Source organism: Macaca fascicularis, chromosome 2, assembly GCF_037993035.2.
Source record: "Macaca fascicularis isolate 582-1 chromosome 2, T2T-MFA8v1.1".
Classification (NCBI taxonomy): domain Eukaryota; kingdom Metazoa; phylum Chordata; class Mammalia; order Primates; family Cercopithecidae; genus Macaca; species Macaca fascicularis.
The window spans coordinates 52,704,273-52,729,752 of NC_088376.1; the positions used below are offsets into that span (position 1 = coordinate 52,704,273).

A 25,480-nucleotide genomic window follows, 5' to 3' on the forward strand; every position below is an offset into this window, starting at 1 on the left:
TCTCCTCTACCAGACATCTGGGTGGGGAGAAAGGGTATTTTGTGTCCAGGCTGATGATTAATTTATTGTTGCTTTGTGTTGGCTATGCTGAAGGAAGAGAAAATCAGTTCTCGGAGAACTTTTCCATTTTGCACTTGGAAAGATTTAGAAGCAGAGTTAAGAGTGTGTTTTCTTTAGGGAATCCTTAGAAGGCAGACAGTAAAGTGAAGATCTGGTTGTGTTACATTGCTAGAACTGCAAAAACCCAATTTATAACTAGTTAGAAGAGGCCATGCTCCAAAACCATTCAGTGTCTGTGTTATGCTGTTTTCTTTTTCATTTTTGACTTCTCACCTTTTTGTGTTTTGAAACATAGCATACACAGTAAAAGTATCCATAATGTGTATATGTGCAATTTAAATAATAGTAAAATGAATTTCTGTGTACTCAATACTTAGTTTAAGAGAGACCTGTTGCTTTCTAATATATCACTTTAATCAAACTTCATTAAAGACCTTGTTATCAGGTAATTTTTTTTTTTGAGACAGGGTCTTATACTGTTGCGTGGGCTGGAGTGCAGTGGCATGAACACGGCTCACTGCAGCCTTGATCTCCTGGGCTCAGGCAATCCTCCCACCTCAGCCTCCCAAGTAGCTAGGACTATAGGCACCCTCCACCATGCCTGGCTAATTTGTTTTGTTTTGTTGAGAGGGGATCTTGCCATGTTGCTCAGAATGGTCCGAAGCTCCTGGGCTTAAGTGATCCTTTCACCTTGGCCTTCCAAAGTGCTGAGATTACAGATGTGAACCATTGCGTCTGGCCTGGTAATTCTTTATCTTCAAGATTTTATTCCATCTACAGATTATGTTAAACGAGCTGATTTTCATAATGAGAAAGCTCTTTATTTGGGCTATTTTTACCTTGATTTCAAATGTTTTAAATAAAGTGATGTTAAGTATACCATAAAGTGATTGCTCATTAAAGTTACTCCTTTTTTATTTTGTGTTTATAATAGCTTGCAATGGGAAAGGCTCTTTGTAAGGCCAGAACATATTCTAGCAATACTGTGTATTTTCTAATTCTTTCTTTTTGCTCCATTATACTATTTTCATTACCTCTAGCCTGATCCTAAACTAAAAAACTCATGGGAATGTCTTTTCTAATTTCAGATTCTTGGGAGTAGAGCGTATATTTTCTACAGTTCTGTGTACTGAGATTTTAGTACAGTGCGTACAATACCGGAAGCAATTAACAGGCAGTAATGGAGGAGTATACTCAGAGATCTGTCACTGGGTGGCGCTAGACATCAAAATTCTTACTGTAATTGCTCCATCACAGATACTTTTCAAGTGCAATGGGAGTTCCTGTGTTACTTGTGAAATTCCTAGTAAGCTGATTTTAAGTACAGAGAGTTATTCTCTTGTTGCACAGAAAGTTATTCTAAAGCCTTTATTTTCAGTGGTGGTTGGGCTGAAATGGGGCCTCTGCTGTGTTAGGATGAGAAATCATTAAGATTTGATTAGAATATGAATCCTATCAATATCTAAAAAATATGAACTTAGATCAAATCCTTTATTTTAAATATCTACTTTAATATACATGGGTAACTAGAAAATATTTTATGAATAGCTTTTTTTGACTTAAATTGCAGTTCCGACAAATATTTAGGCAGCTTTTAACTAGTATAGTTTATTTTAACTGGTGTAGTTTGTTACAAAGTAAAGATTTTTTTTAAAGCAGTTTTAACTTATAGCAGATATAACTTACAAGTTTTTTTAAACTTATAGCATAACTGCACATAAAGGTTTTTCAGATTTTCTTAATGTCACTGGGAAAAAAGACAAACGTAATTTAACTTTTAAATTAATTTTAATTATATGCTATTCATTTTATTATCTTTAGTACTAACCATGTTCCAGCTACAGTATTAAACTTCGTAATACTGGAAATAGCCACATTCAAAGACTATAAGCTAATGACTGATTTTGTGATGGGATGTTGCAGAACATGATTGTTGCAACATGGAACAATCATGTTGAAAGGCATCAGTCTTTTTTCTGATTGCCAACAACCTATGGAATACTAAGAACTATCTATATGAGTGGGTTTCAAACTTTTTTGACTGCAATCCACCCACAGTAAGAAGTTTATTTTTACTTGTGCCCTAGTATGTATACAGCACACAGTCCGACAATAAAATTTCATGGAGTAGTACTTACGTACACTACCTATACGGTAATAACTTGGTATATGAAATTCCTTTTTATTAAAAACTAAAATTCACTTAGATTCACTAAGACTTTACTGCCTGGTAATGGATCATGACCTACAGTTTGAAAAATGCAGATTTAGGCCAGTCTTTTCTGTGTAGCAGTGAACACTGGCAGGGACACTAAGAAGTATGCTTTTTGCCTAAGTACTTCTTAGTTCAAAAATTATGTTTTATTTGCAATTTTAGCATTAAATAGTGTCTCCCAGTATTTAAAATTGCTTGTCCATATACCATAGATTGACTTTAAAATGATGCCATCAGAAAAATAACATAAGATCTTTATTTTTATTTTTATTTTTTTTTTGAGATGGAGTCTCGCTCTGTCACCCAGGCTGGTGTGTGGTGGCTTGATCACGGCTCACTGCAACCTCCACCTTCCACGTTCAAATGATTCTCCTGCCCTAGCCTCCTGAGTAGCTGGTATTACAGGCACCCGCCACCACACCTGGCTAATTTTCATATTTTTAGTAGAGATGGGGTTTCACCATGTTGTCCAGGCTAGCCTTGAACTCCTGACCTTAAGTGATCCGTCCACCTCGGCCTTCCAAAGTATTGGGATTACAGGTGCGAGCCACTGCACCCGGCCAACATAAGATCTTTAATAATTTAAGTGCCAAGCATTTTGGCTTCTGTTTTTTGGTATACTGTACTTGAAACAAATAAGTATGACTTTTTGTATAACACAGAAGATTTTACCAGCCCTACCAAAAATGTTTTCTAATGAAATAAATAAATTAAGCTTACCTCTAAGCTTAACATGTACAGTGGTAATACGCCACTTAGCAAAAGGTCAACTCTTTCAGAACATAGCCTCAGAGAAGAGAAGGAAACATGCCTTTGTACCACCGTTCTGAATGTTGCTAAGCTTCAGCATTAAAACCATGTACTTTTCCTGGCAGTTTTTCTCAGAATTCTTATGCACTTAATTTCTTTAAAAGAATAGAATTCTTATCAGGGTTAGTTCTTTTTTTTCCTCTGCCACAGAGAAGAATATATGGATGGAGGAAGTCCAGAATAACTATTAGCAGAGTACTAGTGGTAAGCACAGAGAGAGGAAGTAACATTTGACACTTAACATTAAGGAGAAAAACTGTAGTCTGTTGAAGCACGTTCATGATGATCCCGAGTAACTGGAAAAGGTCAAGTCACATTTGGTAAAAAGGTGGGGAAAATGCAACATATCAGAAAAATTTTTATCCAAAATGACTAAAGTAAAATTTCCTGTGTGCTTTTATGGATGGTGGGTGGGGTGAGGGACTGGGGAGGAACTAACCAACAGATACAAGGAAATTTTATTTTTTTGACTTACATATTGCTGGATCATCAGTTACCTTAGTTGTAGTTTACTTTAAACAACTATTTATATGAGAGAGATTTTTCTAGGCTTGAGAGATACAGAAACAAAAAAGATTATTCTTAAGGAACATTAAAGCCTGGCACTTAAAATGGTCTAAATGTTATTTTGTCAGATCTCTGTTTTTCAAGGTGAAAACAGGCTTAGTTTTCTAGTAATTAATGTTTATACCAAGAAGCATGAAAACACCTTTTGTTAATTTTTAAAGTAATACTCTGAAATACAAATTTTCACAAATTTTGCTTACTAGTATTGTGCTATGCACTTATCTTTACTAAGTGCAGGATGATTTTGTTTTTATTTTCAATTTGAGAGCGTGAAATTAGTCCATATTTATATCTTTTTTTTAATGAGCCATGGTAGTTGAAAATTAATATTTAAAGTTAAGTATGTGAAGCTGGCCTGATTAAAATGTATCAGGTTGTCACAGTACTTGGCTGGATATTTAAAAAATAATGCCCTTAAGACAAAAGCTTGTGGTTCATGTTATAATAAAGATGAAAATACAGGTATACTTCTGAAGTTAATCCATTGTTAGTAACTACCAAGTGTTTTTTCTTAAACAATTTTAAAATAAGCCCCATTCATTGTCTGTACAACAGCAGCATTCTCCTACATGTAGTAACCACACTTAAGAAATTTGATATTGATAAATATTATCTAATAATATAAACTGCATGTTCAAATTTCCTAATTGTGTCCAAAATACCTCTTATAGTTGTTTTCTTTTTAACCATTTCAGGATCCAATCATGAATCCTAAACTAAACACATTCAGCTTGGTTGTCATGTCTCCTTTAATCTACAACAGCTCTTGATTCTTTTTCTCCTACTTTGTGCGTTTCTGTGTTTCAGTTTAATAATTTCTATTCCTTTGTCTTCACATTTACTGATCCTTTATTCTACAATGTCTATAATCTTTTAAGCCCACCTGGTGAACTTTTCATATTGTATCTCTTTTATCTAGAAGTTTCATTTGGATCTTTAAAATGTGGGTGTTTGTGTCTATGTATCATCCATTTCTCTGAGCCTTATGTTTATATTCTCCTTCAAATCCTTGAGCATAATTTATAATTTTATGTCTATTTATATTATATGTAAATGTATTCTTACAATAATAACTTATAATTTATAGCTGTTTAAAAATCCTTGTCTGCTATTAATAATTCCGTATTCATGTAATGTCTGGGTCTGTTTCTGTTGAATGATTTTTCTCATAGTTATGGGTCACATTTTCTTGCTTCTTGGCGTGTCTACTATTTTTTTTTTCGACTTTAATTTTTTAAGTTCTGGAGTACATGTACAGGATGTATAGGTTTGTTACATAGGTAAACGTGTGCCATGGTGGTTTGCTGCACAGATCAACCCATCACTCAAGAATTAAGCCCAGCATCCATTAGCTATTCTTCTTGATGCTCTGTCTCCCCCGACCCTCCCTGAGAGGTACCAGTGTATGTTGTTCTCCACCCTGTGTCCGTGTGTTCTCATTGTTTAGCTCCCACTTGTAAGTGAGAACACGTGGTGTTTGGTTTCCTGTTTCTGCATTCGTTTGCCAAGGATAACGGCATCCAGCTCCATTCATACCCCTGCAAAAGACATGATCTCGTTCTGTTTTATGGCTGCGTAGTATTCCATGGTGTATATGTACCATATTTGCTTTATCTAGTCTATGATTGATGGACATTTGGGTCAATTCTGTGTCTTTGTTGTTGTGAATAGTGCATGTCTAGTAACTTTTGATTAGATGGTGGACATAGTGTTGTATTGTCATATGTCTTGATTTTATTGTCTTTTTTTAAAGACCATTTAATTTTGTTGTGGCTGGCAGTTAAGTTACTTGCAGATGAGCTTGGTTATTTTCAGGCTAGTTTTTAAAGTTTGTTGAGTTGATGAAGAGTTGCCTTTACTGTAGCACTACTATTTTAGCTCTACTAATAAGGTATAACCCTTCTAGGGTGTCCTCTGAATGATCTAGTATTCAAGGAAGTCTCCCCTCTCTGGCTGGTCAAAGCTTGAACTTTTCCTGACCCTGTTTGAATTCTAAAAATTGTTAATCTTAAGTTTTTCAATACTTGTTTTCTTCCCTAGTGAGCTTGTTTATCCAGGCTTGTAGGGTTTCACTGTATGCATGCATACACCATTCTTATATTTAGCCAAAGACCCAAGGGGAACCCATCTACATTTTTTTTAGTTTTTTATTTAAAATTTTTGTGGGTACATAGTGTGTGTATGTATTTATAGGGTACACGAGATCTTTTGATACAGACATGTAATGTATAATAATCACATCATGGAAAATGGAATATCTATGACCTTAAGCATTTATCCTTTGTGTTACATGCAATTCAGTTTTTCTTTTTAGTTCTTTTAGAATGTACAATTAAATTATTATAGTAACCCTGTTGCGCTATCAAATACTAGTTCTTATTTATTCTGTGTGTGTGTGTGTGTGTGTGTGTGTTTTTTGTACTCATTAACCTTATCCCCATCTCCCCCCACTACACTACTCTCTTATCTCCATTAGCTCAATTGTTTTGATTTTTAGATCCCACAAATGAGTGAGAACATGTGATGTTTGTCTTTCTGTGCCTGGCTCATTTCACTTAACATAATGACTTTCAGTTCCATTCATGTTGTTGCAAATGACAGGATCTCATTTTTTCTTATGACTGAATAGTGCTCCATTGTGTATAAGTACCACATTTTCTTTATTCATTCACCTGTTGATGGACACTTAGGTTGCTTCCAAGTCTTGGCTATTGTGAACAGTGCCTCAACAAACATGGGAGCTTGGGTATCTTTTTTATATACTTATTTTCTTTCTTTTGGGTATATACCCAGCACTGAGGTTGCTGGATCATATGGCAGCTCTATTTTTAGTTTTTTGAGGAATCTCCAAACTGTTCTCCATAGTGATTGTGCTAATTTACATTCCTACCAACAGTGTAGAGGGTTCCCTTTTCTCCACTTATTTTCCAGCATTTCTTGTTGCCTGTTTTTTGGATAAAAGCCATTTTAACTGGGGTGAGATGATATGTCATTGTAGTTTTGATTTGCGTTTCTTTGATGATCAGTGATGTTGAGCACCTTTTCATTTGCCTATTTCCCATTTGTATGTCTTCTTTTGAGAAATGTCTATTCAAATCTTTTGCCTATTAATTGTATTATTAGGTTTTTTTCTTATAGCATTGTTTGAACTCCTTATATATTCTTGTTATTAATTCCTTTTCAGATGGGTAGTTTGCAAATATTTTCTCCTAGTCTATAGGTTGTCTCTTTGTTGATTGTTTCCTTTGCTGTGAGGAAGGCTTTTGACTTGATGTGAGCCCATTTGTCCCTTTTGCTTTGGTTGCCTGTGCTTATGGGGTGTTACTCAAGAAATTTTTGCCCAGACAAATGTCCTGGAGATTTTCCCCAATGTTTTCTTGTAGTAGTTTCATAGTTTGAGGTGTTAAATTTAAGTATTTCATCCATTTTGATTTGATATTTGTATATGGCAAGAGATAGGGGTCTAGTTTCATTCTTCTGCGTATGTACCTCCATTTTCTCAGCGCTATTCATTGAAGAGACTGTCTTTTCCCCAGGGTATGTTCTTGACATTATTTTCAAAAATGAGTTCACTGTAGGTGTGTGGATTTGTTTCTGTGTTCTCTATTCTGTTCCATTGTTCTGTGTATCTTTTTATGCTAGCACCATGCTGTTTTGGTTATTATAATTGTGTAGTATAATTTGAAGTCAGGTAATGTGACTCCTTCAGTTTTGTTCTTTTTGCTCAGGATACCTTTGGCTATTCTTGGTCTTTTGTGGTTTCATATAAATTTTACAATTATTTTTCTCTCTTTCTGTGAAGAATGTCATTGGTTTTGATAGAGATTGCGTTGAATCTGTAGATTGCTTTGGGTAGTGTGGGCATTTTAACAATATTGATTCTTCCAATCTATGAACATGGAGTATCTTTCCATTTTTTTGTGCCCTCTTTAATTTCTTTCATCAGTGTTTTATAGTTTTCATTGTAGAGATCTTTCATTTCTTTCGTTAAGCTTATTTCTATTTATTTAATTTTATGTGTGCCTTTTGTAAGTGGGATTACTTTTTAAATTTCCTTTTCAAATTGTTCACTATTGACATATAGAAATGCTACAGATTTTTGTATGTTGATTTCATATCCTGCAACTTTACCAGATTTATCAGTTCTAATGTTTTATTTTTTTTCATGTGTGGAGTCTTTATAGTTTTTTTCAAATATAAGATCATAGCATCTGTGAACAAGTGTCATTTGACTTTTTCCTTTCCAATTTGTATGCCATTTATTTCTTTCTCTTTTCTGATTGTTCCTGCCAGGACTTCCAGTACTATGTTGAATAACAGTGGTGAAAGTGGGCATCCTTGTTGTGCTCCAGACCTTACAGGAAAGGCTTTCAGTTTTCCTTCATTCAGTACGATACTAGCTGTGGTTCTGTTGTATATGACTTTTATTATGTTGAGGTATGTTTTTTCTATATACAGGTTTTTGAGGGTTTTTATTGTAAAGGGATGTTGAATTTTATCAAATGCTTGTTCAGCATCAACTGAAATGATTATATAGTTTTTATCCTTCATTCTATTGATATGATGTGTCACATTGATTGATCTGTGTATATTGAACCATCCATGTATCCCTGCTATAAATCCTACTTGGTGATAAAGATTGATCTTTTTAATGTATTGTTGAATTTGGTTTGCTAATATTTTGTTGAGGATTTTTGTATCAATATTCATCAGAGATATTGGCCTGTAGTTTCTTTATTTTACGTTTCTTTGTCTGATTTTGGTATGAAGGTAATACTGACCTCATATAATGGGTTTGGAAGCATTCCCTCCTTCTGTATATTATGGAATAGTTTTATTTGGATTGGTATTAGTTTTTTAAATGTTTGGTAGAATTCAGCAGTGAAGCCATCAGGTCACAGGCTTTTCTTTACTGGGAGACTTTATTATGGCTTTAATCTCTTTACTTGTTATTGGTCTTTTTGGGTTTTGGATTTCTTTATGTTTAGGTTGTTTCTGTCCAGGAATTTATCCATTTCTTTTAGATTTTCCAATTTATTGGCAGATGTTCATAGTAGCCACTAATGATGCTTTGAATTTTTATGTTATCAGTTGTAATTTCTCCTTTTTCATTTTTGATTTTCTTTGAGTCATCTTCCCTTTTTCTTAGTCGAGTTAAAGGTTTGTCAATTTTATTTATCTCTTCAAAAAACTGTTTGTTTCATTGATTCTATTATATTGTTTTCTTCATTTCAAATTCATTTATTTCTGTTCTGATCTTTATTATTTCTTTTACTAATTTTGGGTTCTTAGGTTCAATTTGTTCTTGCTTTCTGGTTCTTTATGATGTACCGTTAGGTTATTTATTTGTTATTTCTTTTTTGATGTAGCTATAAATTTCCTTCTTAGTACTGCTTTTGCTATATCCCCTAGATTTTGGTATGTTATGTTTCCATTTTCAATTATTTCAAGGAATTTTTAAATTTCCTTCTTAATTTCCTCACTGATCCACTGGGCATTCAGGAGCATATTGTTGCATTTGCATGTGTTTGTATAGTATCCAGAGTTCCTCTTGTTATTGGTTTCTAGTTGTATTTCATTGTGGTCAGAAGATGTTTGGTATTATTTCAGGTTTTTTGATGTGTTAAGACTTGTTTTCTGGCTGGGTGTGGTGGCTTATGCCTGTAATCCAGCACTTTAGGAGGCCAAGGCAGGAGGATCACTTGAGCCCAGGAGTTTGAGAGCAGCCTAAGCAACAATAGTGAGACCTCACCACACAAATAAAAATTTAAAAAAGGCTTCTTTTGTGACCTAAAATATGGTTTATCCTTGAGAATGATCCATGTGCTGAGGAAAAGAAAGTGTGTTCTGCAGCCATTGGATGAAATGTTCTGTAAATATCTATTAGGTTCATTCGTTCCTTTTGCAGATTAAGTCTAATGTTTCTTTGTTGATTTTCTGAGAGACCTGTTCAATGCTGAAAGTGGGATGTTATTGTTTTGAGGTCTCTCTCTGTCTTTAGCTCTACTAAGGTATATCTGAGTACCCCACTATTGGGTGCATGTATATTAACAATCACTATATCCTGTTGCTGAATTGGCCCCTTCATCATTACATAATGACTTTCTTTTTCCTTCTTTCAGTTTTTGTCTTGAAATGTATTTTGTCTGATATAAGTATAGTGATTCCTGCTCTTTTTTGTCTTCCATTGGCATGGAATATCTTTTTCTATCCTTTTATTTTCAGCCTATGTTTATCTTTGTAGTGAAGTGTGTTTCTTGTAGGCAACAGATCATTGGGTCTTGTTTTTTCATCCATTCAGATGCTCTCTTTTTATTGGAGAATTAGTCCATTTACATTCAGTGTTATTATTCATAAGTAAGGACTTACTTCTGCCATTTGTTATTTGTTTTCTGGTTGTTTCGTGATCTTCTTTTCCTTCTTTCTATCCTTCCTGTCTTCCTTTTAGTGAAGGTGATTTTCTCTAGTGGTATGATTTAATTTTTTGCTTTTTTTGTATATTTGTTGTTTTAAGTTTTTTAATTTGAGGTTAGTATGAGGCTTGCAAATACTATCTTATAACCCATTATTTTAGACTGATGACAGCTTCACACTGATTGCATAAACAAAGAAACACAGCAGAAGAAAACTAACAAAAACTCTGTAGTTCAACTTCATCCCCCTGCTTTACAATTTTTTGTTGTTTTTCTTTTTCCCAAGTAGCTAGGATTACAGACGCCTGCCACCATGCACAGCTAATTTTTTGTGTTTTTAGTAGAGACAGGGTTTCACAATGTTGGCCAGGCTGGTCTCGAACTCCTGACCTCAGGTGATCCACCTGACTGGGCCTCCCAAAGTGCTGGGAGTACAGGTGTGAGCCACCGTGCCCGGCCTGTTGTTTTTCTTTATGCCTTATTTTGCTGTCCATGTCTTGAAAAGTTGTAGTTACTGATTTTGATTAGTTCATTATTTAATCTATTTAAGATAAGAGTAGTTTGCATACCACAATTACAATGTTGTATTATTCTGTGTTTTTCTGTGTGCTTACTATTATCAATGAGTTTTATACCTTCTGATGATTTCTTCTTGCTTATTAACATCCTTTTCTTTCAGATTGAAGAACTCCCTTTAGCATTTCTTGTAGTACAGGTCTGGTGTTGATGAAATCCCTCAACTTTTGTTTGTCTGAGAAGGTCTTTATTTTCTCATTTATACCTGAAGGATATTTTTGCTGGATACACTATTCTAGGGTAAAAGGATTTTTCCTTCAGCACTTTAAATATGTCATGCCACTCTCTCCTAGCTGGTAAAGTTTCCATTGAAAAGTCTGTTACCAGACGTATTGGAGCTCCATTGTATGTTGTTTCTTTTCTCTTGCTGCTTTTAGGATCCTTTCTTTATCCTTGATCTTTAGGAGTTTGATTATTAAATGCCTTGAGGTAGTTTTCTTTGAGTTAAATCTGTTTGGTGTCCTGTAACTTTCTAGTATTTGAGTGTTGATACCTTTCTCTAGGTTTGGGACGTTCTCTGATATTATCCTATCAAATTAACTCTCTACTCCTGTCTCTTTCTCTACCTCCTCTATAAGACCAGTATCTCTTAGATTTGCCCTTTTGAGGCTATTTTCTAGGTCTTATAGGCATGCTTCATTGTTTTTTATTCTTTTTTCTTTTGTCTCCTCTGACTATTTTTCAATAGCTTGTCTTCAAGCTCACTAATTCTTTCTTCTGCTTGATCTATTTTACTATTAAGAGACTTTGATGCATTCTTTAGTGTGTTAATTGCATTTTTCAACTTTAGAATTTCTGCTTGATTCTAAATATCAGTCTCTTTGTTAAATTTATCTGACAGAATTCTGAATTTCTTCTCTGTGTTATCTTGAATTTCTTTGAGTTTCCTCAACACAGCTATTTTGAATTATCTGTCTGAAAGGTCACATATCTCTGTTTCTCTAGGATGAGTCCCTGGTGCCATATTTCATTCATTTTGTGAGGTCATGTTTTCTAGGATGATCTTGATGCTTGTAAATGTTCTTCAGTGTCTCAGCATTTAAGAGTTAGGTATTTATTGTAATCTTCACAACCTTGGCTTATTCATGCACATCTGTCTTAAGAAAGTTGTCCAGGTATTCAAAGGGACTTAGGCTTCAAGCCCAACAATGCTGTGGTTTTTGTAGAGTTGTAGAGGTACTGCCTTTGTGGTCTTGGATAAGATCTGGAAGAATTCTCTGGATTATTAGGCAGAGACTCTTTTTCTTTTCATTTACTGTCTCCTAAACAGATGGAGTCTCTCTCTCTTTCTGTGCGGAGCTGCCTGCCTGGATCTGAGGGTATGGCGATATATAAGCATCCCTGTGGCCACCACCACTGAGACTGTGTTGGGTCAGACCTGAAGCCAGCACATCACTGTGTCTTGCCCAAGGCCCACTGTAACCACTACCTGACTACCACCTATGTTCATTCAAGGCTTTTAGGGCTCTACAATCAGCAGGTGGTGAAGCCAGTCAGGTTTGTGTCCTTCCATTCAGGACAGTAAGTTTCCCCAGGCCCCTGATGGGTCCAGAGATACTGTCTGGGAACCAGCGGGATTAGAATCAAAAACCTTAGACATTTACCTGATGTGCTACTGTATTGCAGCTAAGCTGGCAGTCAAACAACAAGGCAAGGTCCTTCCTGCTCTTCCCTCCCCTCTCCATAGGCAGAGGACATCTCTGTATGGCTGCCACCACCACCACCAGCCCACAGGGGATTCTGCCGGGCCACTGTCGGTGTTTACTTAAAGCCCGGGGGTTTTCGGTCAGCTTGTGGTGTATACTGCCAGGCCTGAGACTCACCCTTCAGGGAAGCGGGCTCCCCTCTGGCCCAAGGCAGGTCCAGAAATGCATCCAAGAACCTAGGCCTCGAGTCAGGGACCCCAAGAGCCTGCTTGTTGCTCTACCCTACTGTGGCTGAGCTGGTACCTAAGGTGCAAGACAAAGTCTCCTTTACCTCTCCCTCTGCTTTTCTCAAACAGAAGGAGTCTTTTACCATAGCCACCACAGGTGGGAATGTGCTGGGTCATCCTTAAACTCAGCATGTCTTAGGGCCCAAGGACCATCTGGGTATCACTACTGGTTATTCTCTTTAATTAGCGGGTGGTGAATCCTGCCAGAACTGGGTCCTTCCCTTCAAAGCAGCAAGTTTTCTTTTGGCTCAGGATGTATGTAGAAGTGCTGTCCCTGAGCTAGGGGCTGGAATGGGGGCCTCGTGACTCTGTTCAGTGCCCTAGTCTACTGTGGCTGAACTGGTATTCAAGATGCAAGACACAGTTCTCTGTACCCTTTGCTTTCTTCTCCTTGAGTAGAAGGAAGGTGTCACTTTTGTTACTGTGAGCTGCACTGCCTGGGGTTGGGAGAGAGGTGATGCAAGTCCTCCCTTAACTGTCCCAGGTGGTGTTTCCCTAGGTCCCATGCCACCCTAGTCAGCTGACTCTGAGCCCTTCCCAGCACTAGGAATTGCCTAGGAATTACGCTCCTTGTGTCCCAGACTGTGTTTTAAGTTTATCTATGATCCTGGAGCACTTTGGCCTGTGTGGTGAGGCTTGCAGAGAAACTCAAATTCTCACTACTGGTACTGGGATAGACAATTCCCCTCGGGCTAAGGATGGCCCAAATGCTCCCCCAGCACCAGTGCTGGCGAAGCTCAGCATGGCTTTACTCTCTGCTGTGACAGGGCAGCACTGAGTTCCATGTAAAGTCCTCTAGTCACTGTGCTCTCACTACCCCAAGTGGGCAGACTCTGCATTGCCTGGTTGCTGCCGGGAAGGGGGCGGGGAATGGGGAAGGGTGGTGTCAGCGATTCAAGTCTGTCTCTCCTGTCCTCTTCAATGTCCCTTTCAGCGATTTGAAGTTGAAACCAGATACTGTGATTGCCCACCTGATTTTTGTTTCTTCTGAGGGTGCTTTTCTGTGTTCACATAGTTGTTAAAAGTTGGTGTTCCTGCAGAGGGGAATTAATGATGTAGGCTTTTATTCTGCCATCTTGCTCCACCCCCCATTTTTGAAGTAATTTCTCTGCATACCTCCCATCTCTGTGGTACTCTAACCTGCAAATTCAAATTTGAGCCACTTCAGCTTGTTTGAAATCAGATCTTTGTGTTCACAACTCAGTGAGTTGGCTGTGTTCTGTCTTGCTCTGCTGTGCTATGTATGGTTCAGGCAGAAAGCCAAGGCAGTTGTGGAGATCACCTTGTTTTCATCTTCTTGGAGCACAGTCCTATGCTGTTTAGTTTTGAATGCAGTTGTTTCATAAATTTTGTCTAGGGAAGAGAAATCCATATCAGTTATTCTTTCATGGCTAGATACAAAAGTTTCTCCATTCTCTCTTTTGTGACATTGATATTTTGGAAGAATCCAGAATTGTTTTGTAGAAATGCCCCTTACTTTGGATTGGTCTGATTGTTTCCTCATGATTGGATTCAAGTTAGATATTTTGGCAGGAATTCTAAATATGAAATAATGTTTTCTTAATTTTATTTCTAATAAGTTGACTTGTATGTTTATTCTTATGCTGTACCACACTATCTTGATTACTATAGCTTTGTGCAGTACAACTTCAAATTGGGAAGTACAAGTCTTCCAACTTCGTTATTTTTTCTCTTTTTCTTTTTTTTAATTACTATTCTGAGTTCTTGAATTTCCATATGAATTTTAGTATAAGCTTTTCATTTCTGGAACAAAATAAAATTGGGATTTCAATAGGGGTTTGGTTGAAATTGCAGGTCAATGTAGGGAGTATTGCCATCTTGACAGTGTTAGGTCTTCCAATCTATGAACATAAAATGTCATTCCCTTTTATTATGGAGATCTTTAATTTTTTACAATGTTTTGTAATTTTAGCAGGCAAACCTTGCACTTCTTTTGTTGAAAGACAGAAAAAATCCTACTATATATAGGATTTTTTTCTCTTAATTTTATTTTGAATTCTTCATTGCTAGTGTATAAAAAAACAATGGATTTATGTATATTGATCTTGTATCCTGTCACATTGCTAAACTGGTTTATTAGTTTTAGTAGTTTTTTTGTGGATTCTTTCATTTGATTGATTGATTGATTGATTGAGATATCATTTGCACATACAGATAGTTTTACTTCTTCCTTTCCAATCTGGAAGCATTTTATTTCAATTTCTTGCCTAATTTTCCTGGCTAGAACTGCCTGTACAATACTAAATAGAAGTGCCAAGAGTGGAATTCTTGTCTTTCTGATCCTAGAGAGAAGGCTTTAAGTCTTTTAACCTGAAGTATGATGTTAGCTGTGATTTCTCATAGATGCTCTTTAGCAGGTTGAGTACCCTTCTATTTCTGTTTGTTGAGTACTTTTATCATGAAAGGACATGTGTTTTTCAAATATATAGTGTTAGTAGTATCCCAATAAGTTTTGCTATATTTTGTTTTTGCTTTCATTTATCTCAAAGTATTGTAAAAATTTCCTTTGTGATTTATTTTTTGACCCATTGATTAGGAGTGTGTTATTTAATTTTGAAATATTTGTGAATTTCCCAAATTTCCTTTTGATATGGATCTTTAATTTCATTCCACTATGATTGGAGAATATACTTTGTGTGATTTCAGTACTTTTAAAGTTATCCAGGGTTATTTTATGGCCTAATGTGGTCTGTCCTGGAGAGTATACACTTGAGAAGAATCTTTATTCTGTTGTTGGGTGGAACAGAATCTGTTTGAGTCAACACTCCTTAATAAACTCCCTTTCATATATACATCTATCCTATTAGTCCTGTCTCTCAGGAGAAGGTTGACTAATACAGATTTTGGTACCAGGAGTGGGGCAGAATGATACAGTTTGGCTGTGTCCCCACCCAAATCTCACCTTGAATTGTACTAATCCCCACATGTCAAGGGCATGGCCAGGTGGAGATAACTGAATCATGAGGATGCTTTCTCTTACACTGTTCTCATGGTAGTGAGTAAGTCTCACAAGATTTGATGGTTTTATAAATGGGAGTTCCCCTGCACACGCTCTCTCTTGCCTGCCACCATGTAAGACGTGACTTTGCTCCTCATTCATCTTCAGCCATGATTGTGAGGCCTCCCCAGCCACGTGGAACTGTGAGTCAATTAAACCTCTTTCCTTTATAAATTATCCAGTCTTGGGTATGTCTTTATTAGCAGCATGAGAACAGACTAATACAATGTAACAAAGTGGCAGACGTAAATGCTACCTCATAAGTAATTATATTAAATATAATTAGATGATTTATACTGTTGCTCAAGTCTTGTGTTTCCTTACTGATTTTCTGACTAGTTGTTCTGTTCATTATTGAAAATGGGGCATTGCAGTCTCCAACTATCATTGTTGAATTGTATGTTTTTCTTTAATTATCTTAGCTTTTGCTTCATGTATTTTGGAGTTCTGTAATTAGGTCTGTGTAAGTTTGTAGCTCTGATATCTTCCTGATGGAAGACATTGTAGCATTCTTTGTCTTAGCAACAATTTTGTCTTAAAGTCCAGTTGTATGCTGTTTGCATGGTATGTATTTTTCTTTCTTTTTCCTTTCAACCCATTTGTGTCTTTGAATAATATAAAGTGTGTCTCTTGTAAACAACATATAGATAGGTAATGTTTTTAAAATCCATTCTACTGGTCTCTGGCTTCTGATTGGGATGTTTAATCTATTTATATTTAATATAATTACTTATGAGGTAGCATTTACGTCTGCCACTTTGTTACATTGTATTAGTCTGTTCTCATGCTGCTAATAAAGACATACCCAAGACTGGATAATTTATAAAGGAAAGAGGTTTAATTGACTCACAGTTCCACGTGGCTGGGGAGGCCTCACAATCATGGCTGAAGATGAATGAGGAGCAAAGTCACGTCTTACATGGCGGCAGGCAAGAGAGAGCGTGTGCAGGGGAACTCCCATTTATAAAACCATCAAATCTTGTGAGACTTACTCACTACCATGAGAACAGTGTAAGAGAAAGCATCCTCATGATTCAGTTATCTCCACCTGGCCATGCCCTTGACATGTGGGGATTAGTACAATTCAAGGTGAGATTTGGGTGGGGACACAGCCAAACTGTATCATTCTGCCCCACTCCTGGTACCAAAATCTGTATTAGTCAACCTTCTCCTGAGAGACAGGACTAATAGGATAGATGTATATATGAAAGGGAGTTTATTAAGGAGTGTTGACTCACATGATCACAAGGTAAAGTTCTACAACAGGCCACCTGCAAGCTGAGTAGCAAGGAAACCAGTCCAAGTCCCAAAACTTCGAAAGTAGAGAAGCCAACAGTGCAGCCTTCAGTCTGTGGCCAAAAGCCCGAGATCCCCTGGCAAACCACTGGTGTAGGTCCAAGAGTCCAAAAGCTGAAGAACTTGGAGTCTGATGTTCGAGGGCAGGAAGCATCCAGCATGGGAGAAAGATGGAGGCCAGAAGACTTAGCTAGTCTAGTCTTTCACCTTCTTCTGCCTGCTTTTATCCTAGCTACACTGGCAGCTGATTAGATGGTACTCAACCCAGATTGAGGGTGGATGTGCCCCTCTTAGGCCACTGACTCAAATGTTAATCTCCTTTGGCAACACCCTCACAGACACACCCAGGAAAAATACTTTGCATCCTTCAGTTAAGTTGACACTTAGTAACAACTATCACATACATGTTTTCTATATATTTTCCTTCTCTTTTCATTTCCTGCATTTTTGTGTGTTAAATAGTTATTTTCTAGCATAACTTTAAGACTTCCTTGTTTCTCCTACTAGACATTTTTTAGTTATTTTTATAGTGGTTGCCCTGGGTATTACAATTTATATCTTAACTTGAGACAAAGTAGTTAGGTTTAATACTAATTCAGTTCAAATAGTATACAAAAACTTTACTCCAATATACCTTCATTTCCTTTCTCCTCGACCTCACTGTCGTAATACTGTTGTCTTACAAATTACATCTATTTTGTGCAATTGTCTTTTTAAACAGATAGGAGAAAAGAGTTAATAACCAAAATATTTTTATACTGTTTTCATAGCACCTATGTAGTTACATTTACAAATATTTTTTATTTTGTGTAAATTCAAGTGATTATCCACTTTCCATTCATTTCAGCCTAAAAGATTCCCTTTAATATAACTTAGAGAGCCAGTGGCAGATTCTCTGTTTTTGTTTATCTGGTAATGTCTTAATTTCACCTTCATTTTTTGTCTTGGTTAAAAACTTTTTATTTTTAATTTTGTGGGTACATGGTAGGTATATATATATTTTTGGGGTACATGAGATGTTTTGATACATGTATGCAATGTGAAATAAGCACGTCATGGAGAATGGGATATCTGTTCCCTTAAGCATTTATTGCCCTTTTTTTTTTTTTTTTTTTTTTGAGATGGGGTCTTGCTGTGTCATCTAGGCTGGAGTATAGTAGCACAGCCTTTATCTCCACGGCTCAGGTGATCCTCCCACCTCAGCCTCCTGAGTAGCTGGGACTACAGGTGTATATTATCACACCCAGCTTATTTTTAAATTTTTTGTAGAGATGGGGTCTCTTTACATTGCCAGACTGGTCTTCAGTTCCTAGAATCAAACAATCTTACTGTCTTAGCCTCCCAAAGTGCTGGGATTACAGGCATGAGCCACCATGCCCTGTCTTCTAGAAGTCTTTTTGCAGATTCATTTAAGTAGATGATTATGTGAACTTGCAGATAAAGATTTTCAGTTTTTCATTTCTTCATCCATATGCATTTTTACACACTCTCTCTTCTGTCCCCTCCCTCTGCCCCACCCCCGCCACCTTATTGCATTGACTAAGAGCTTCAGTACAATGTTGAATAGAAGCAGTATGAGTGAATATCTTCATTTTGCTGCTGTTACTAAGGAGAAAGCATTCAGTCTTTTCCAGCAAATAGAATGTTAATTTTAAGAGTTTTGTAAATAACACTGTTCACAGAAGATATTTTAAAATATCAATTTAAAATATGAAGCCAAGTTCATACTTGAACGTGAAAGTAGATTGGGAGCAAAAAGAAAAGATGCTTTAAAGCTACTGAAGACATCATGAGTAAAATCGGAGTTGAAGAAAATTTAGTCATTCTCTTCCTAGTGATTAAGCACTTAAAATACACCTTGACAGAGATGTATTTTTATGTTTATTCCTAAACCATGGTAGATGAATTTTCCCAGTATTTATTACTTTTTTCTACTTCTATTCTTATTAGTTTACTTGTTTTAGTAAATAAAATTATGACTTGTCACTGAAATTTTCTTCTAACTCACATATATTTTTTATTTTGCATGCATTACTTTGTTTGATGTATTTTAGTATATCCTCTTTTAACTTCCCAATTAAATGATCTTTTTATACTTATAAAAATGTTGAAATAGGGAACTAAAATGTATATTATTAAAACTAGAAGAGACTATTTATGTAAAAGTTACTGTTTATCATCAGATATCTTTTGCCTGTTATCTGAAGACAGATGTTCTCAGAAACACTGGGCATTTGCAGGAAATGCATGTATGCTATTGCTGGAATATCCTCTATCTGTCTGAAGTGGACCTTCTTTTGAGCTTGCCTTTTCTCTGTTCTTCAAATATTACAAATTACTCTTCATGCAAAACAGTACTATAATTCAGATAAAAGTTTTAGAACCTGAAATGCAGATTTGTATTTCAAGTAAATAATGTTCTTGTTCTAAGTGTGTGTCATTTTACATGAATATCCAGACTCCTGTCTAATATAATAACTGGATTCTTTTCAAAGTTATTATTCACCAAGGAAAGTCATCTCTCTTACATTTTTACCATTCTTGCAGGTGTGTAGCCTGGACATATACACATGTCCGCTTATTTGTAACATCTCTTCCCAGAGAAACAATAAAGTACACTTAACTTAGTTCACATATAGATGTTAAAGAGGATTGAAGATTATAGGAAATGTAACAATGTGAATAGATCATGTTATTAGAAGTTTGTTTTAAACAATGAGGTAGCCAGATTTGTATTTTTTTGAGATGGAGTCATGCTCTGTCACCCAGGCTGAAGTGCAGTGGCGCGATCTCGGCTCAGTGCAACCTCCGCCTCCCGGGTTCAAGCAATTCTCCTGCCTCAGCCTCTCGAGTAGCTGGGACTACAGGCGTGTGCCACCATGCCCAGCCAATTTTTGTATTTTTAGTAGACATGGGGTTTCACCATGTTGACCAGGATGGTCTTTATCTCTTGACCTCATGATCCCCCGAACTCAGCCTCCCAAAGTGCTGGGATTACAGGCGTGAGCCACTGCACCTGGCCCCAAATATTTATTGAATGAATAGATCAACTTGCTGAAAATCTGAATTTTTGTGTGTGTGTGTCGGAGTTTTGCTCTGTTGCCCATGCTGGAGTGCAGTGGCGCAGCTCACTGCAACCTCCGCCTCCTGGGTTCAAGTGATTCTCCTGCCTCAACCTCCGTAGTAACTAGGACTATAGGTGTGCGCCACCGTGCCTGGCTAATTTTTGTATTTTTAGTAGAGACGGGGTTTCACCATGTTGGCCAGGGTGGTCTTTATCTCTTGACCTTGTGATCTGCCTGACTCAGCCTCGCACAGTGCTGGGATTAAAGGCGTGAGCCACTGCACCTGGCCCCAAATATTTATTGAATGAATAAATAGATTAACTTGCTGAAAATCTGACAATTTTTTTGTTTTATTTTGAGATGGAGCCTTGCTCTGTCGCCCAGGATGGAGTGCAGTGGCACAATCTCGGCTCACTGCTATCTCTGACTCCTGGGTTCAAGCGATTCTCCTGCCTCAACCTCCTGAGTAGCTAGGACTACAGGTGTGCACCACCGTGCCCAGCTAATTTTTATATTTTTAGTAGAGATGGGATTTCACCATGTTGTCCAGACTAGTCTTGAATTTCTTGGCCAGATTGGTCTTGAACTCCTGACCTCGTGATCTGCCCGCCTTGGCCTCCTGAAGTCCTGGAATTACAGGCGTGAGCCCCGCGCCCGGCCTGAACATTTTTGTCTTGAGTCCTAACCTGTTGTGTTCTACCTACCTATGGAAACTTGCTACCTCTCAAATCTAGTATGCTTAAAGCCAGTCTCTGCTGCTTTCCTATCAGAACAGTTTCTCAGCTTTCCTATTTTGGTCAAAGGCATTCTCCAAGTTCCCTAAGTTCAAAAATTGGTTGTGAAGAATAAGAGATAGTATTCTTTCATGTCATTACTGTTATCCTGCCTTGTCTTAACAGCTTCTAAATCTTCAGTCTCTCCTTTCCAAGTCAATGTAATCATTACCAGATTGTTCCAAAGCAGTGTTTTAGCCATGTCAACCCTTTATTCAAGTGCCTACTCTGAACTCCTGACTGAGGAGACAACAAGTCTACTTTTCTGAAGAGCCTTCAGGGTACTGCACAATCTGTCCTTTTTTCTCTCTCTCTTCTCACTTCTGACTCTCCAGCAATAAACACTAGTAGCAATGGCAATAAACATAACTCTTACTTAGTATGTGCCAGGTAATGTTTAAGCACTATTTTAAGTGTTTTTAATATATTAAATTATTTAATCCTCAAATTAAACAATAATAAGTAATTATGTATATTGCAATACTAGTAATATAGACATTTAATAACTTGCATGTCTAATAGAAGCAGGATTTGAGCCCAGGTAGTTTAGTTCCCAAAGTGTGTACTTTTAACTAATCTGCTGTTGTGCCTTTCAGTAACACTCTTCTTTAAGTCAGATCACTATGTTTTTTGTTTTGTTTTGTTTTAAATGTGTCTTTTAACATACCATTTGCTCTGTTGTAGCTCTCTTCTTCCCATATGAAAAAATTTCCCTATCTTTTCCCACTGTTAACTAGAATTTCCTGTTTTTGTTGAGGTGTAATTCAAGCCTCATAAAATCTGCCATAGGTATTTCATCCCATAGCCTTTTTCCCTCTAAGTTTCTATCAACTCTTCCCACAATATTTTAACACATTTCTTCTCGGCTTGTGTTGTTTTATGTATAGGTTTTATTTTGCCCACAAGATTTTAAGATTAATGTTATCTGCATCTTGATGCTTTCTCAGTTCAATTCCTCTTTCTAGACATTTGTTTTTTTTTTTTTTTTTTTTTTTGAGACGGAGTCTCGCTCTGTCGCCCAGGCTGGAGTGCAGTGGCGCGATCTCGGCTCACTGCAAGCTCCGCCTCCCGGGTTCACGCCATTCTCCTGCCTCAGCCTCCCGAGTAGCTGGGACTACAGGCGCCCACAACCGCGCCCGGCTAATTTTTTGTATTTTTAGTAGAGACGGGGTTTCACCGTGGTCTCGATCTCCTGACCTTGTGATCCGCCCGCCTCGGCCTCCCATCTAGACATTTGTAAAATGTTACATAAGGTTAATGATCCTGGGCCTCATCCTGATTCATTGGGCAAGCCCATGCTTCTCTATCTAACCAGACAAAGCAGTGTTTAAGTCTCAGCTCTGCCTAAGTGTGACCTTAGGGTAGTTACACTTACCATCTTTCCTCATTTGTAAGCAATAGAAAAGAATATCTACATTGTGGAGTTGTATTGAATATTAGGGATAATATGTGTAAAGCACTAGCACACAGAGGTTTCTTTTTAAAAGGTCTCTATTCATGATCAGCTAAACAGCATAATCATTTCTATTTTCTTATAAGGCATGTTTTATTAGTGTCAATATTACAAATTTGTTCAGGCTAGAAATAAGATGGATTATTGTGTTGTTCCCAGGTTTCCTTTTAGAACCTGTCTTGTTGAAGACTCTTCTATTAGCAATCTGCTATCTTCTGACAGACTGGCTATTTATAATAACAAGCCAGCAGTTCCATTATTTCTTTAAACCTCTTGGTTCGGTGCCACCTGGTCTATATAATTTAGTTGCATGTAATTTGTTTATTGGATGTAAAATACTTAGTGCATTTACCATAATTTGAGCTAATAGCTCTGATCAGTCTCCTTAAAAAGGCAGATTGCCAATACAATTTAGAAGGCTTTATGATGTAGTTTTCAGTTTTGATGGCTGTTTTGGATTTGCATTTGTTCTCTGTGCATGCTTTGTTTCATGAATCTTTAAGTTCTTTGCTTCCATCTGACACCATGTGTTTGAGGTTGCATTTTATGAATGGGAAACTTTGCAAATGCTTACTAAATGATTTAAAATTTATTTCTGCCTCATGTGTTCTTAAAAATACCAGCTGCTGCTTAGTTGAAAATGTAATTTAATTTGACTGACACATGAGTTTTATAGTTCATAAACATGGATGTATTTTCCTTGTTTGTATTCATAAGCCTGTTAGTCCATATGTTAATGTGTTCTTTGATTTAATTTCATTTATTTATTTTAAAAATCAATAAAAACAACAGAAACCTTGGGAAAGCCTTCATACTTGCTATATTTTTGAAACATGCTTCTGTTTTTTGGAGATCACACTTAGGCCTACAGAATTTCTTCCCATTTTAGTGGTTTCCTAAGGTTTCTATTTTAGGAGTTGTATCATCGTATTAACAGAGAACAGCTTTTGATATTATATAATTTTGTACTGTATTTATAGAACTAAGTGCATTTTGGATGTGTGAAAGACATATTTCTCCTAAGTTGTTTGGTACAGTTTTAAAAGCCTAATGGCTAGATTTAGTTAAACATGGTAGACTGTTATAAATCCATTCATGTATATTGATGATTCTTAATAATTTGAGAGTGAGAAAGCCTCTTGCAAGATTATTACTTTATCTCTTCTCTCCAGAAAAGTTTATATGTAGACAACCGCAGATTTAAGGACCCCCGAAGACCGGTTTGGGAATTGGGATAGTACAGGGGTCCCCAAGCCCCCAGCCGTGGTCCCGTGCCTGTTAGGAACCAGGCTGCACGGCAGGAGTTGAGTGGTGGGCTAGCAAACATTACTGCCTGAGCTCTGCCTTCTGTCAAATCAGTGGTGCATTAGATTCTCATAGGAGCATGAGCCCTCTCGTGAACTGTGCAAGCAAGAGATCTAGGCTGCACGCTTCTTACGAGAATCTAACTAATGCCTGATGATCTGAGGTGGAACAGTTTCATTCTGAAACCATTCCCTCGGTGGAAAAGTTGTCTTCCACAAAAGCAGTGCCTGGTGCCAAAAAGGTTGGGGACCCCTGGGATATGACATGTATATGTGTAAGTATAAGACACTGTATAAGATCTTGAAGAAAAATATAAATAGATTAATATAAATACTGTAAGCAGGGAGCAATTAATATAGGTACATGGGGCACAGGGGTACAGGACAGGGCAAGCTTCATGGAGATGATGGAATTGGAAGTACTGATAGGCATTCAGAAGACAAAGCCATTTCTACACAGGGTCAAGAAAGCAACCGACCTGTTTAGCTATCCATGAGTATTGAAATTTCCTTAAGGATAATGACTTTCTGATTGACCCTCAAGTTCCACATTGTGTCTCGTGTGGATACAGTTATCTTTAAGCTCAGCAACTACTTGCTGAATTCAGCCACAGTTTTTACTCATTGTTGTGGTTTCTGAGACCACTTTTCTCTGTGTTCTAACATGTTACATGTTTGCCTTCATACATATTTTTATTCAGGGAAAAAAGTTAAATGATGTAATTTCAATGACTATGTGCATTGGTTGGCTTTAAAAAGAAATTTAAAACAAGTTTGGTATTAGCAGGAAACAGCTTTTGATATTGGTCTAATTTTTTATTTCTTAAATTGTGTCTTTGGCAACAGTTACTTTTTGGGTGTGGAAAGAAACATTTCTCCTCAGTTCCTTGGTTAGCTTTTTGGGAAAAGTTAAAATGGTCACGAAAGCATCAGATAAACTAATAGTAACCCCAATGGAGTATACTTTTGTTTAAATAAAAGCCAAGTGAAGTCTGTACTGCCATGGTAATATCATGCAGAAATAATAAGTTAATATATGTAACAAATAATCAAGGTTTACAGACTACATTCTTAAGAGATTATTTTTTTCCTCCCTTTGGAAAGTAGTGATATCTAAGGGGAAGAGGGTGTGGGGGACTGGCATTTTCTCAGCATTCATAGTTGGATAACAAAATCCACCTAAAAATAAAATACGTACTCATATGCAAAAATGCTGAACTTACTTTTTTGATTATTGACCTTTCTTTGCACAACTAAAACATACTTGTCACAGTTTTGTTGACTGGTTGATTTCTTGTCATTATTCCTACATTAGAGTAGTGAGTCCTGTGCCAGCAAACAATTTATATTAATTAGTTTTTAAAAAAATCACTCTCTGCATGATTTTATCTCCTGTGTTTATAATGTTATAATATGAGCTATTAATTTAAGCACATTTTAAAAATACATTTAATTGATTCAAGTAATATTTTATAAGTGCCTACCCTGTGTCAGGCTATTTCATAGGTGCTATGGAGGCTGTGAGATGAACAAAGTATTAATTTCTTGGGGCAGTCATATCTCCTACAGATTTAGTTTTTTTCAGTAATAGGATAATATTATTCTGATTTATCCACACTGTTGTCTCTTTCAGAAATCTAACTTGAATTGGTGGGATAGTTTTAGAGAAGTCAGGAATAATGTAGAAGAGAATTTTTCGCTGTGCCAAGTCAACTGACCTGACTGGGGTTGAATATGTAGAACTCATTTCTCTTACCTAGCTTTCAGATCCAGAGTCTGAATAATTGCATATCCTTTTTACATTTGGGAACTTGACTCGGGGCTTTCCCTAACCCTTTGGAACATGACTCAGGTTTTATTTTTATGCAATTATTGCAGAGTGTTGAATCATTATAATGCTGATAACTAAAACGGAACTAATATTAGACTTGGAAATTCTTCTAAAAAATTAATATGCCTGTTTCTTAAAAACACTTAACACTCAAACACTCTGAGA

General features: G+C 36.8%; 1 protein-coding gene across 5 annotated transcripts in view; it reads left to right on the top strand.

Annotated features, from left to right (window-relative positions):
- RNF13 (ring finger protein 13) overlaps nt 1-25,480 on the top strand; it is a 155,793-nt gene that overhangs the window by 65,988 nt on the left and 64,325 nt on the right. The window lies entirely within an intron of this gene.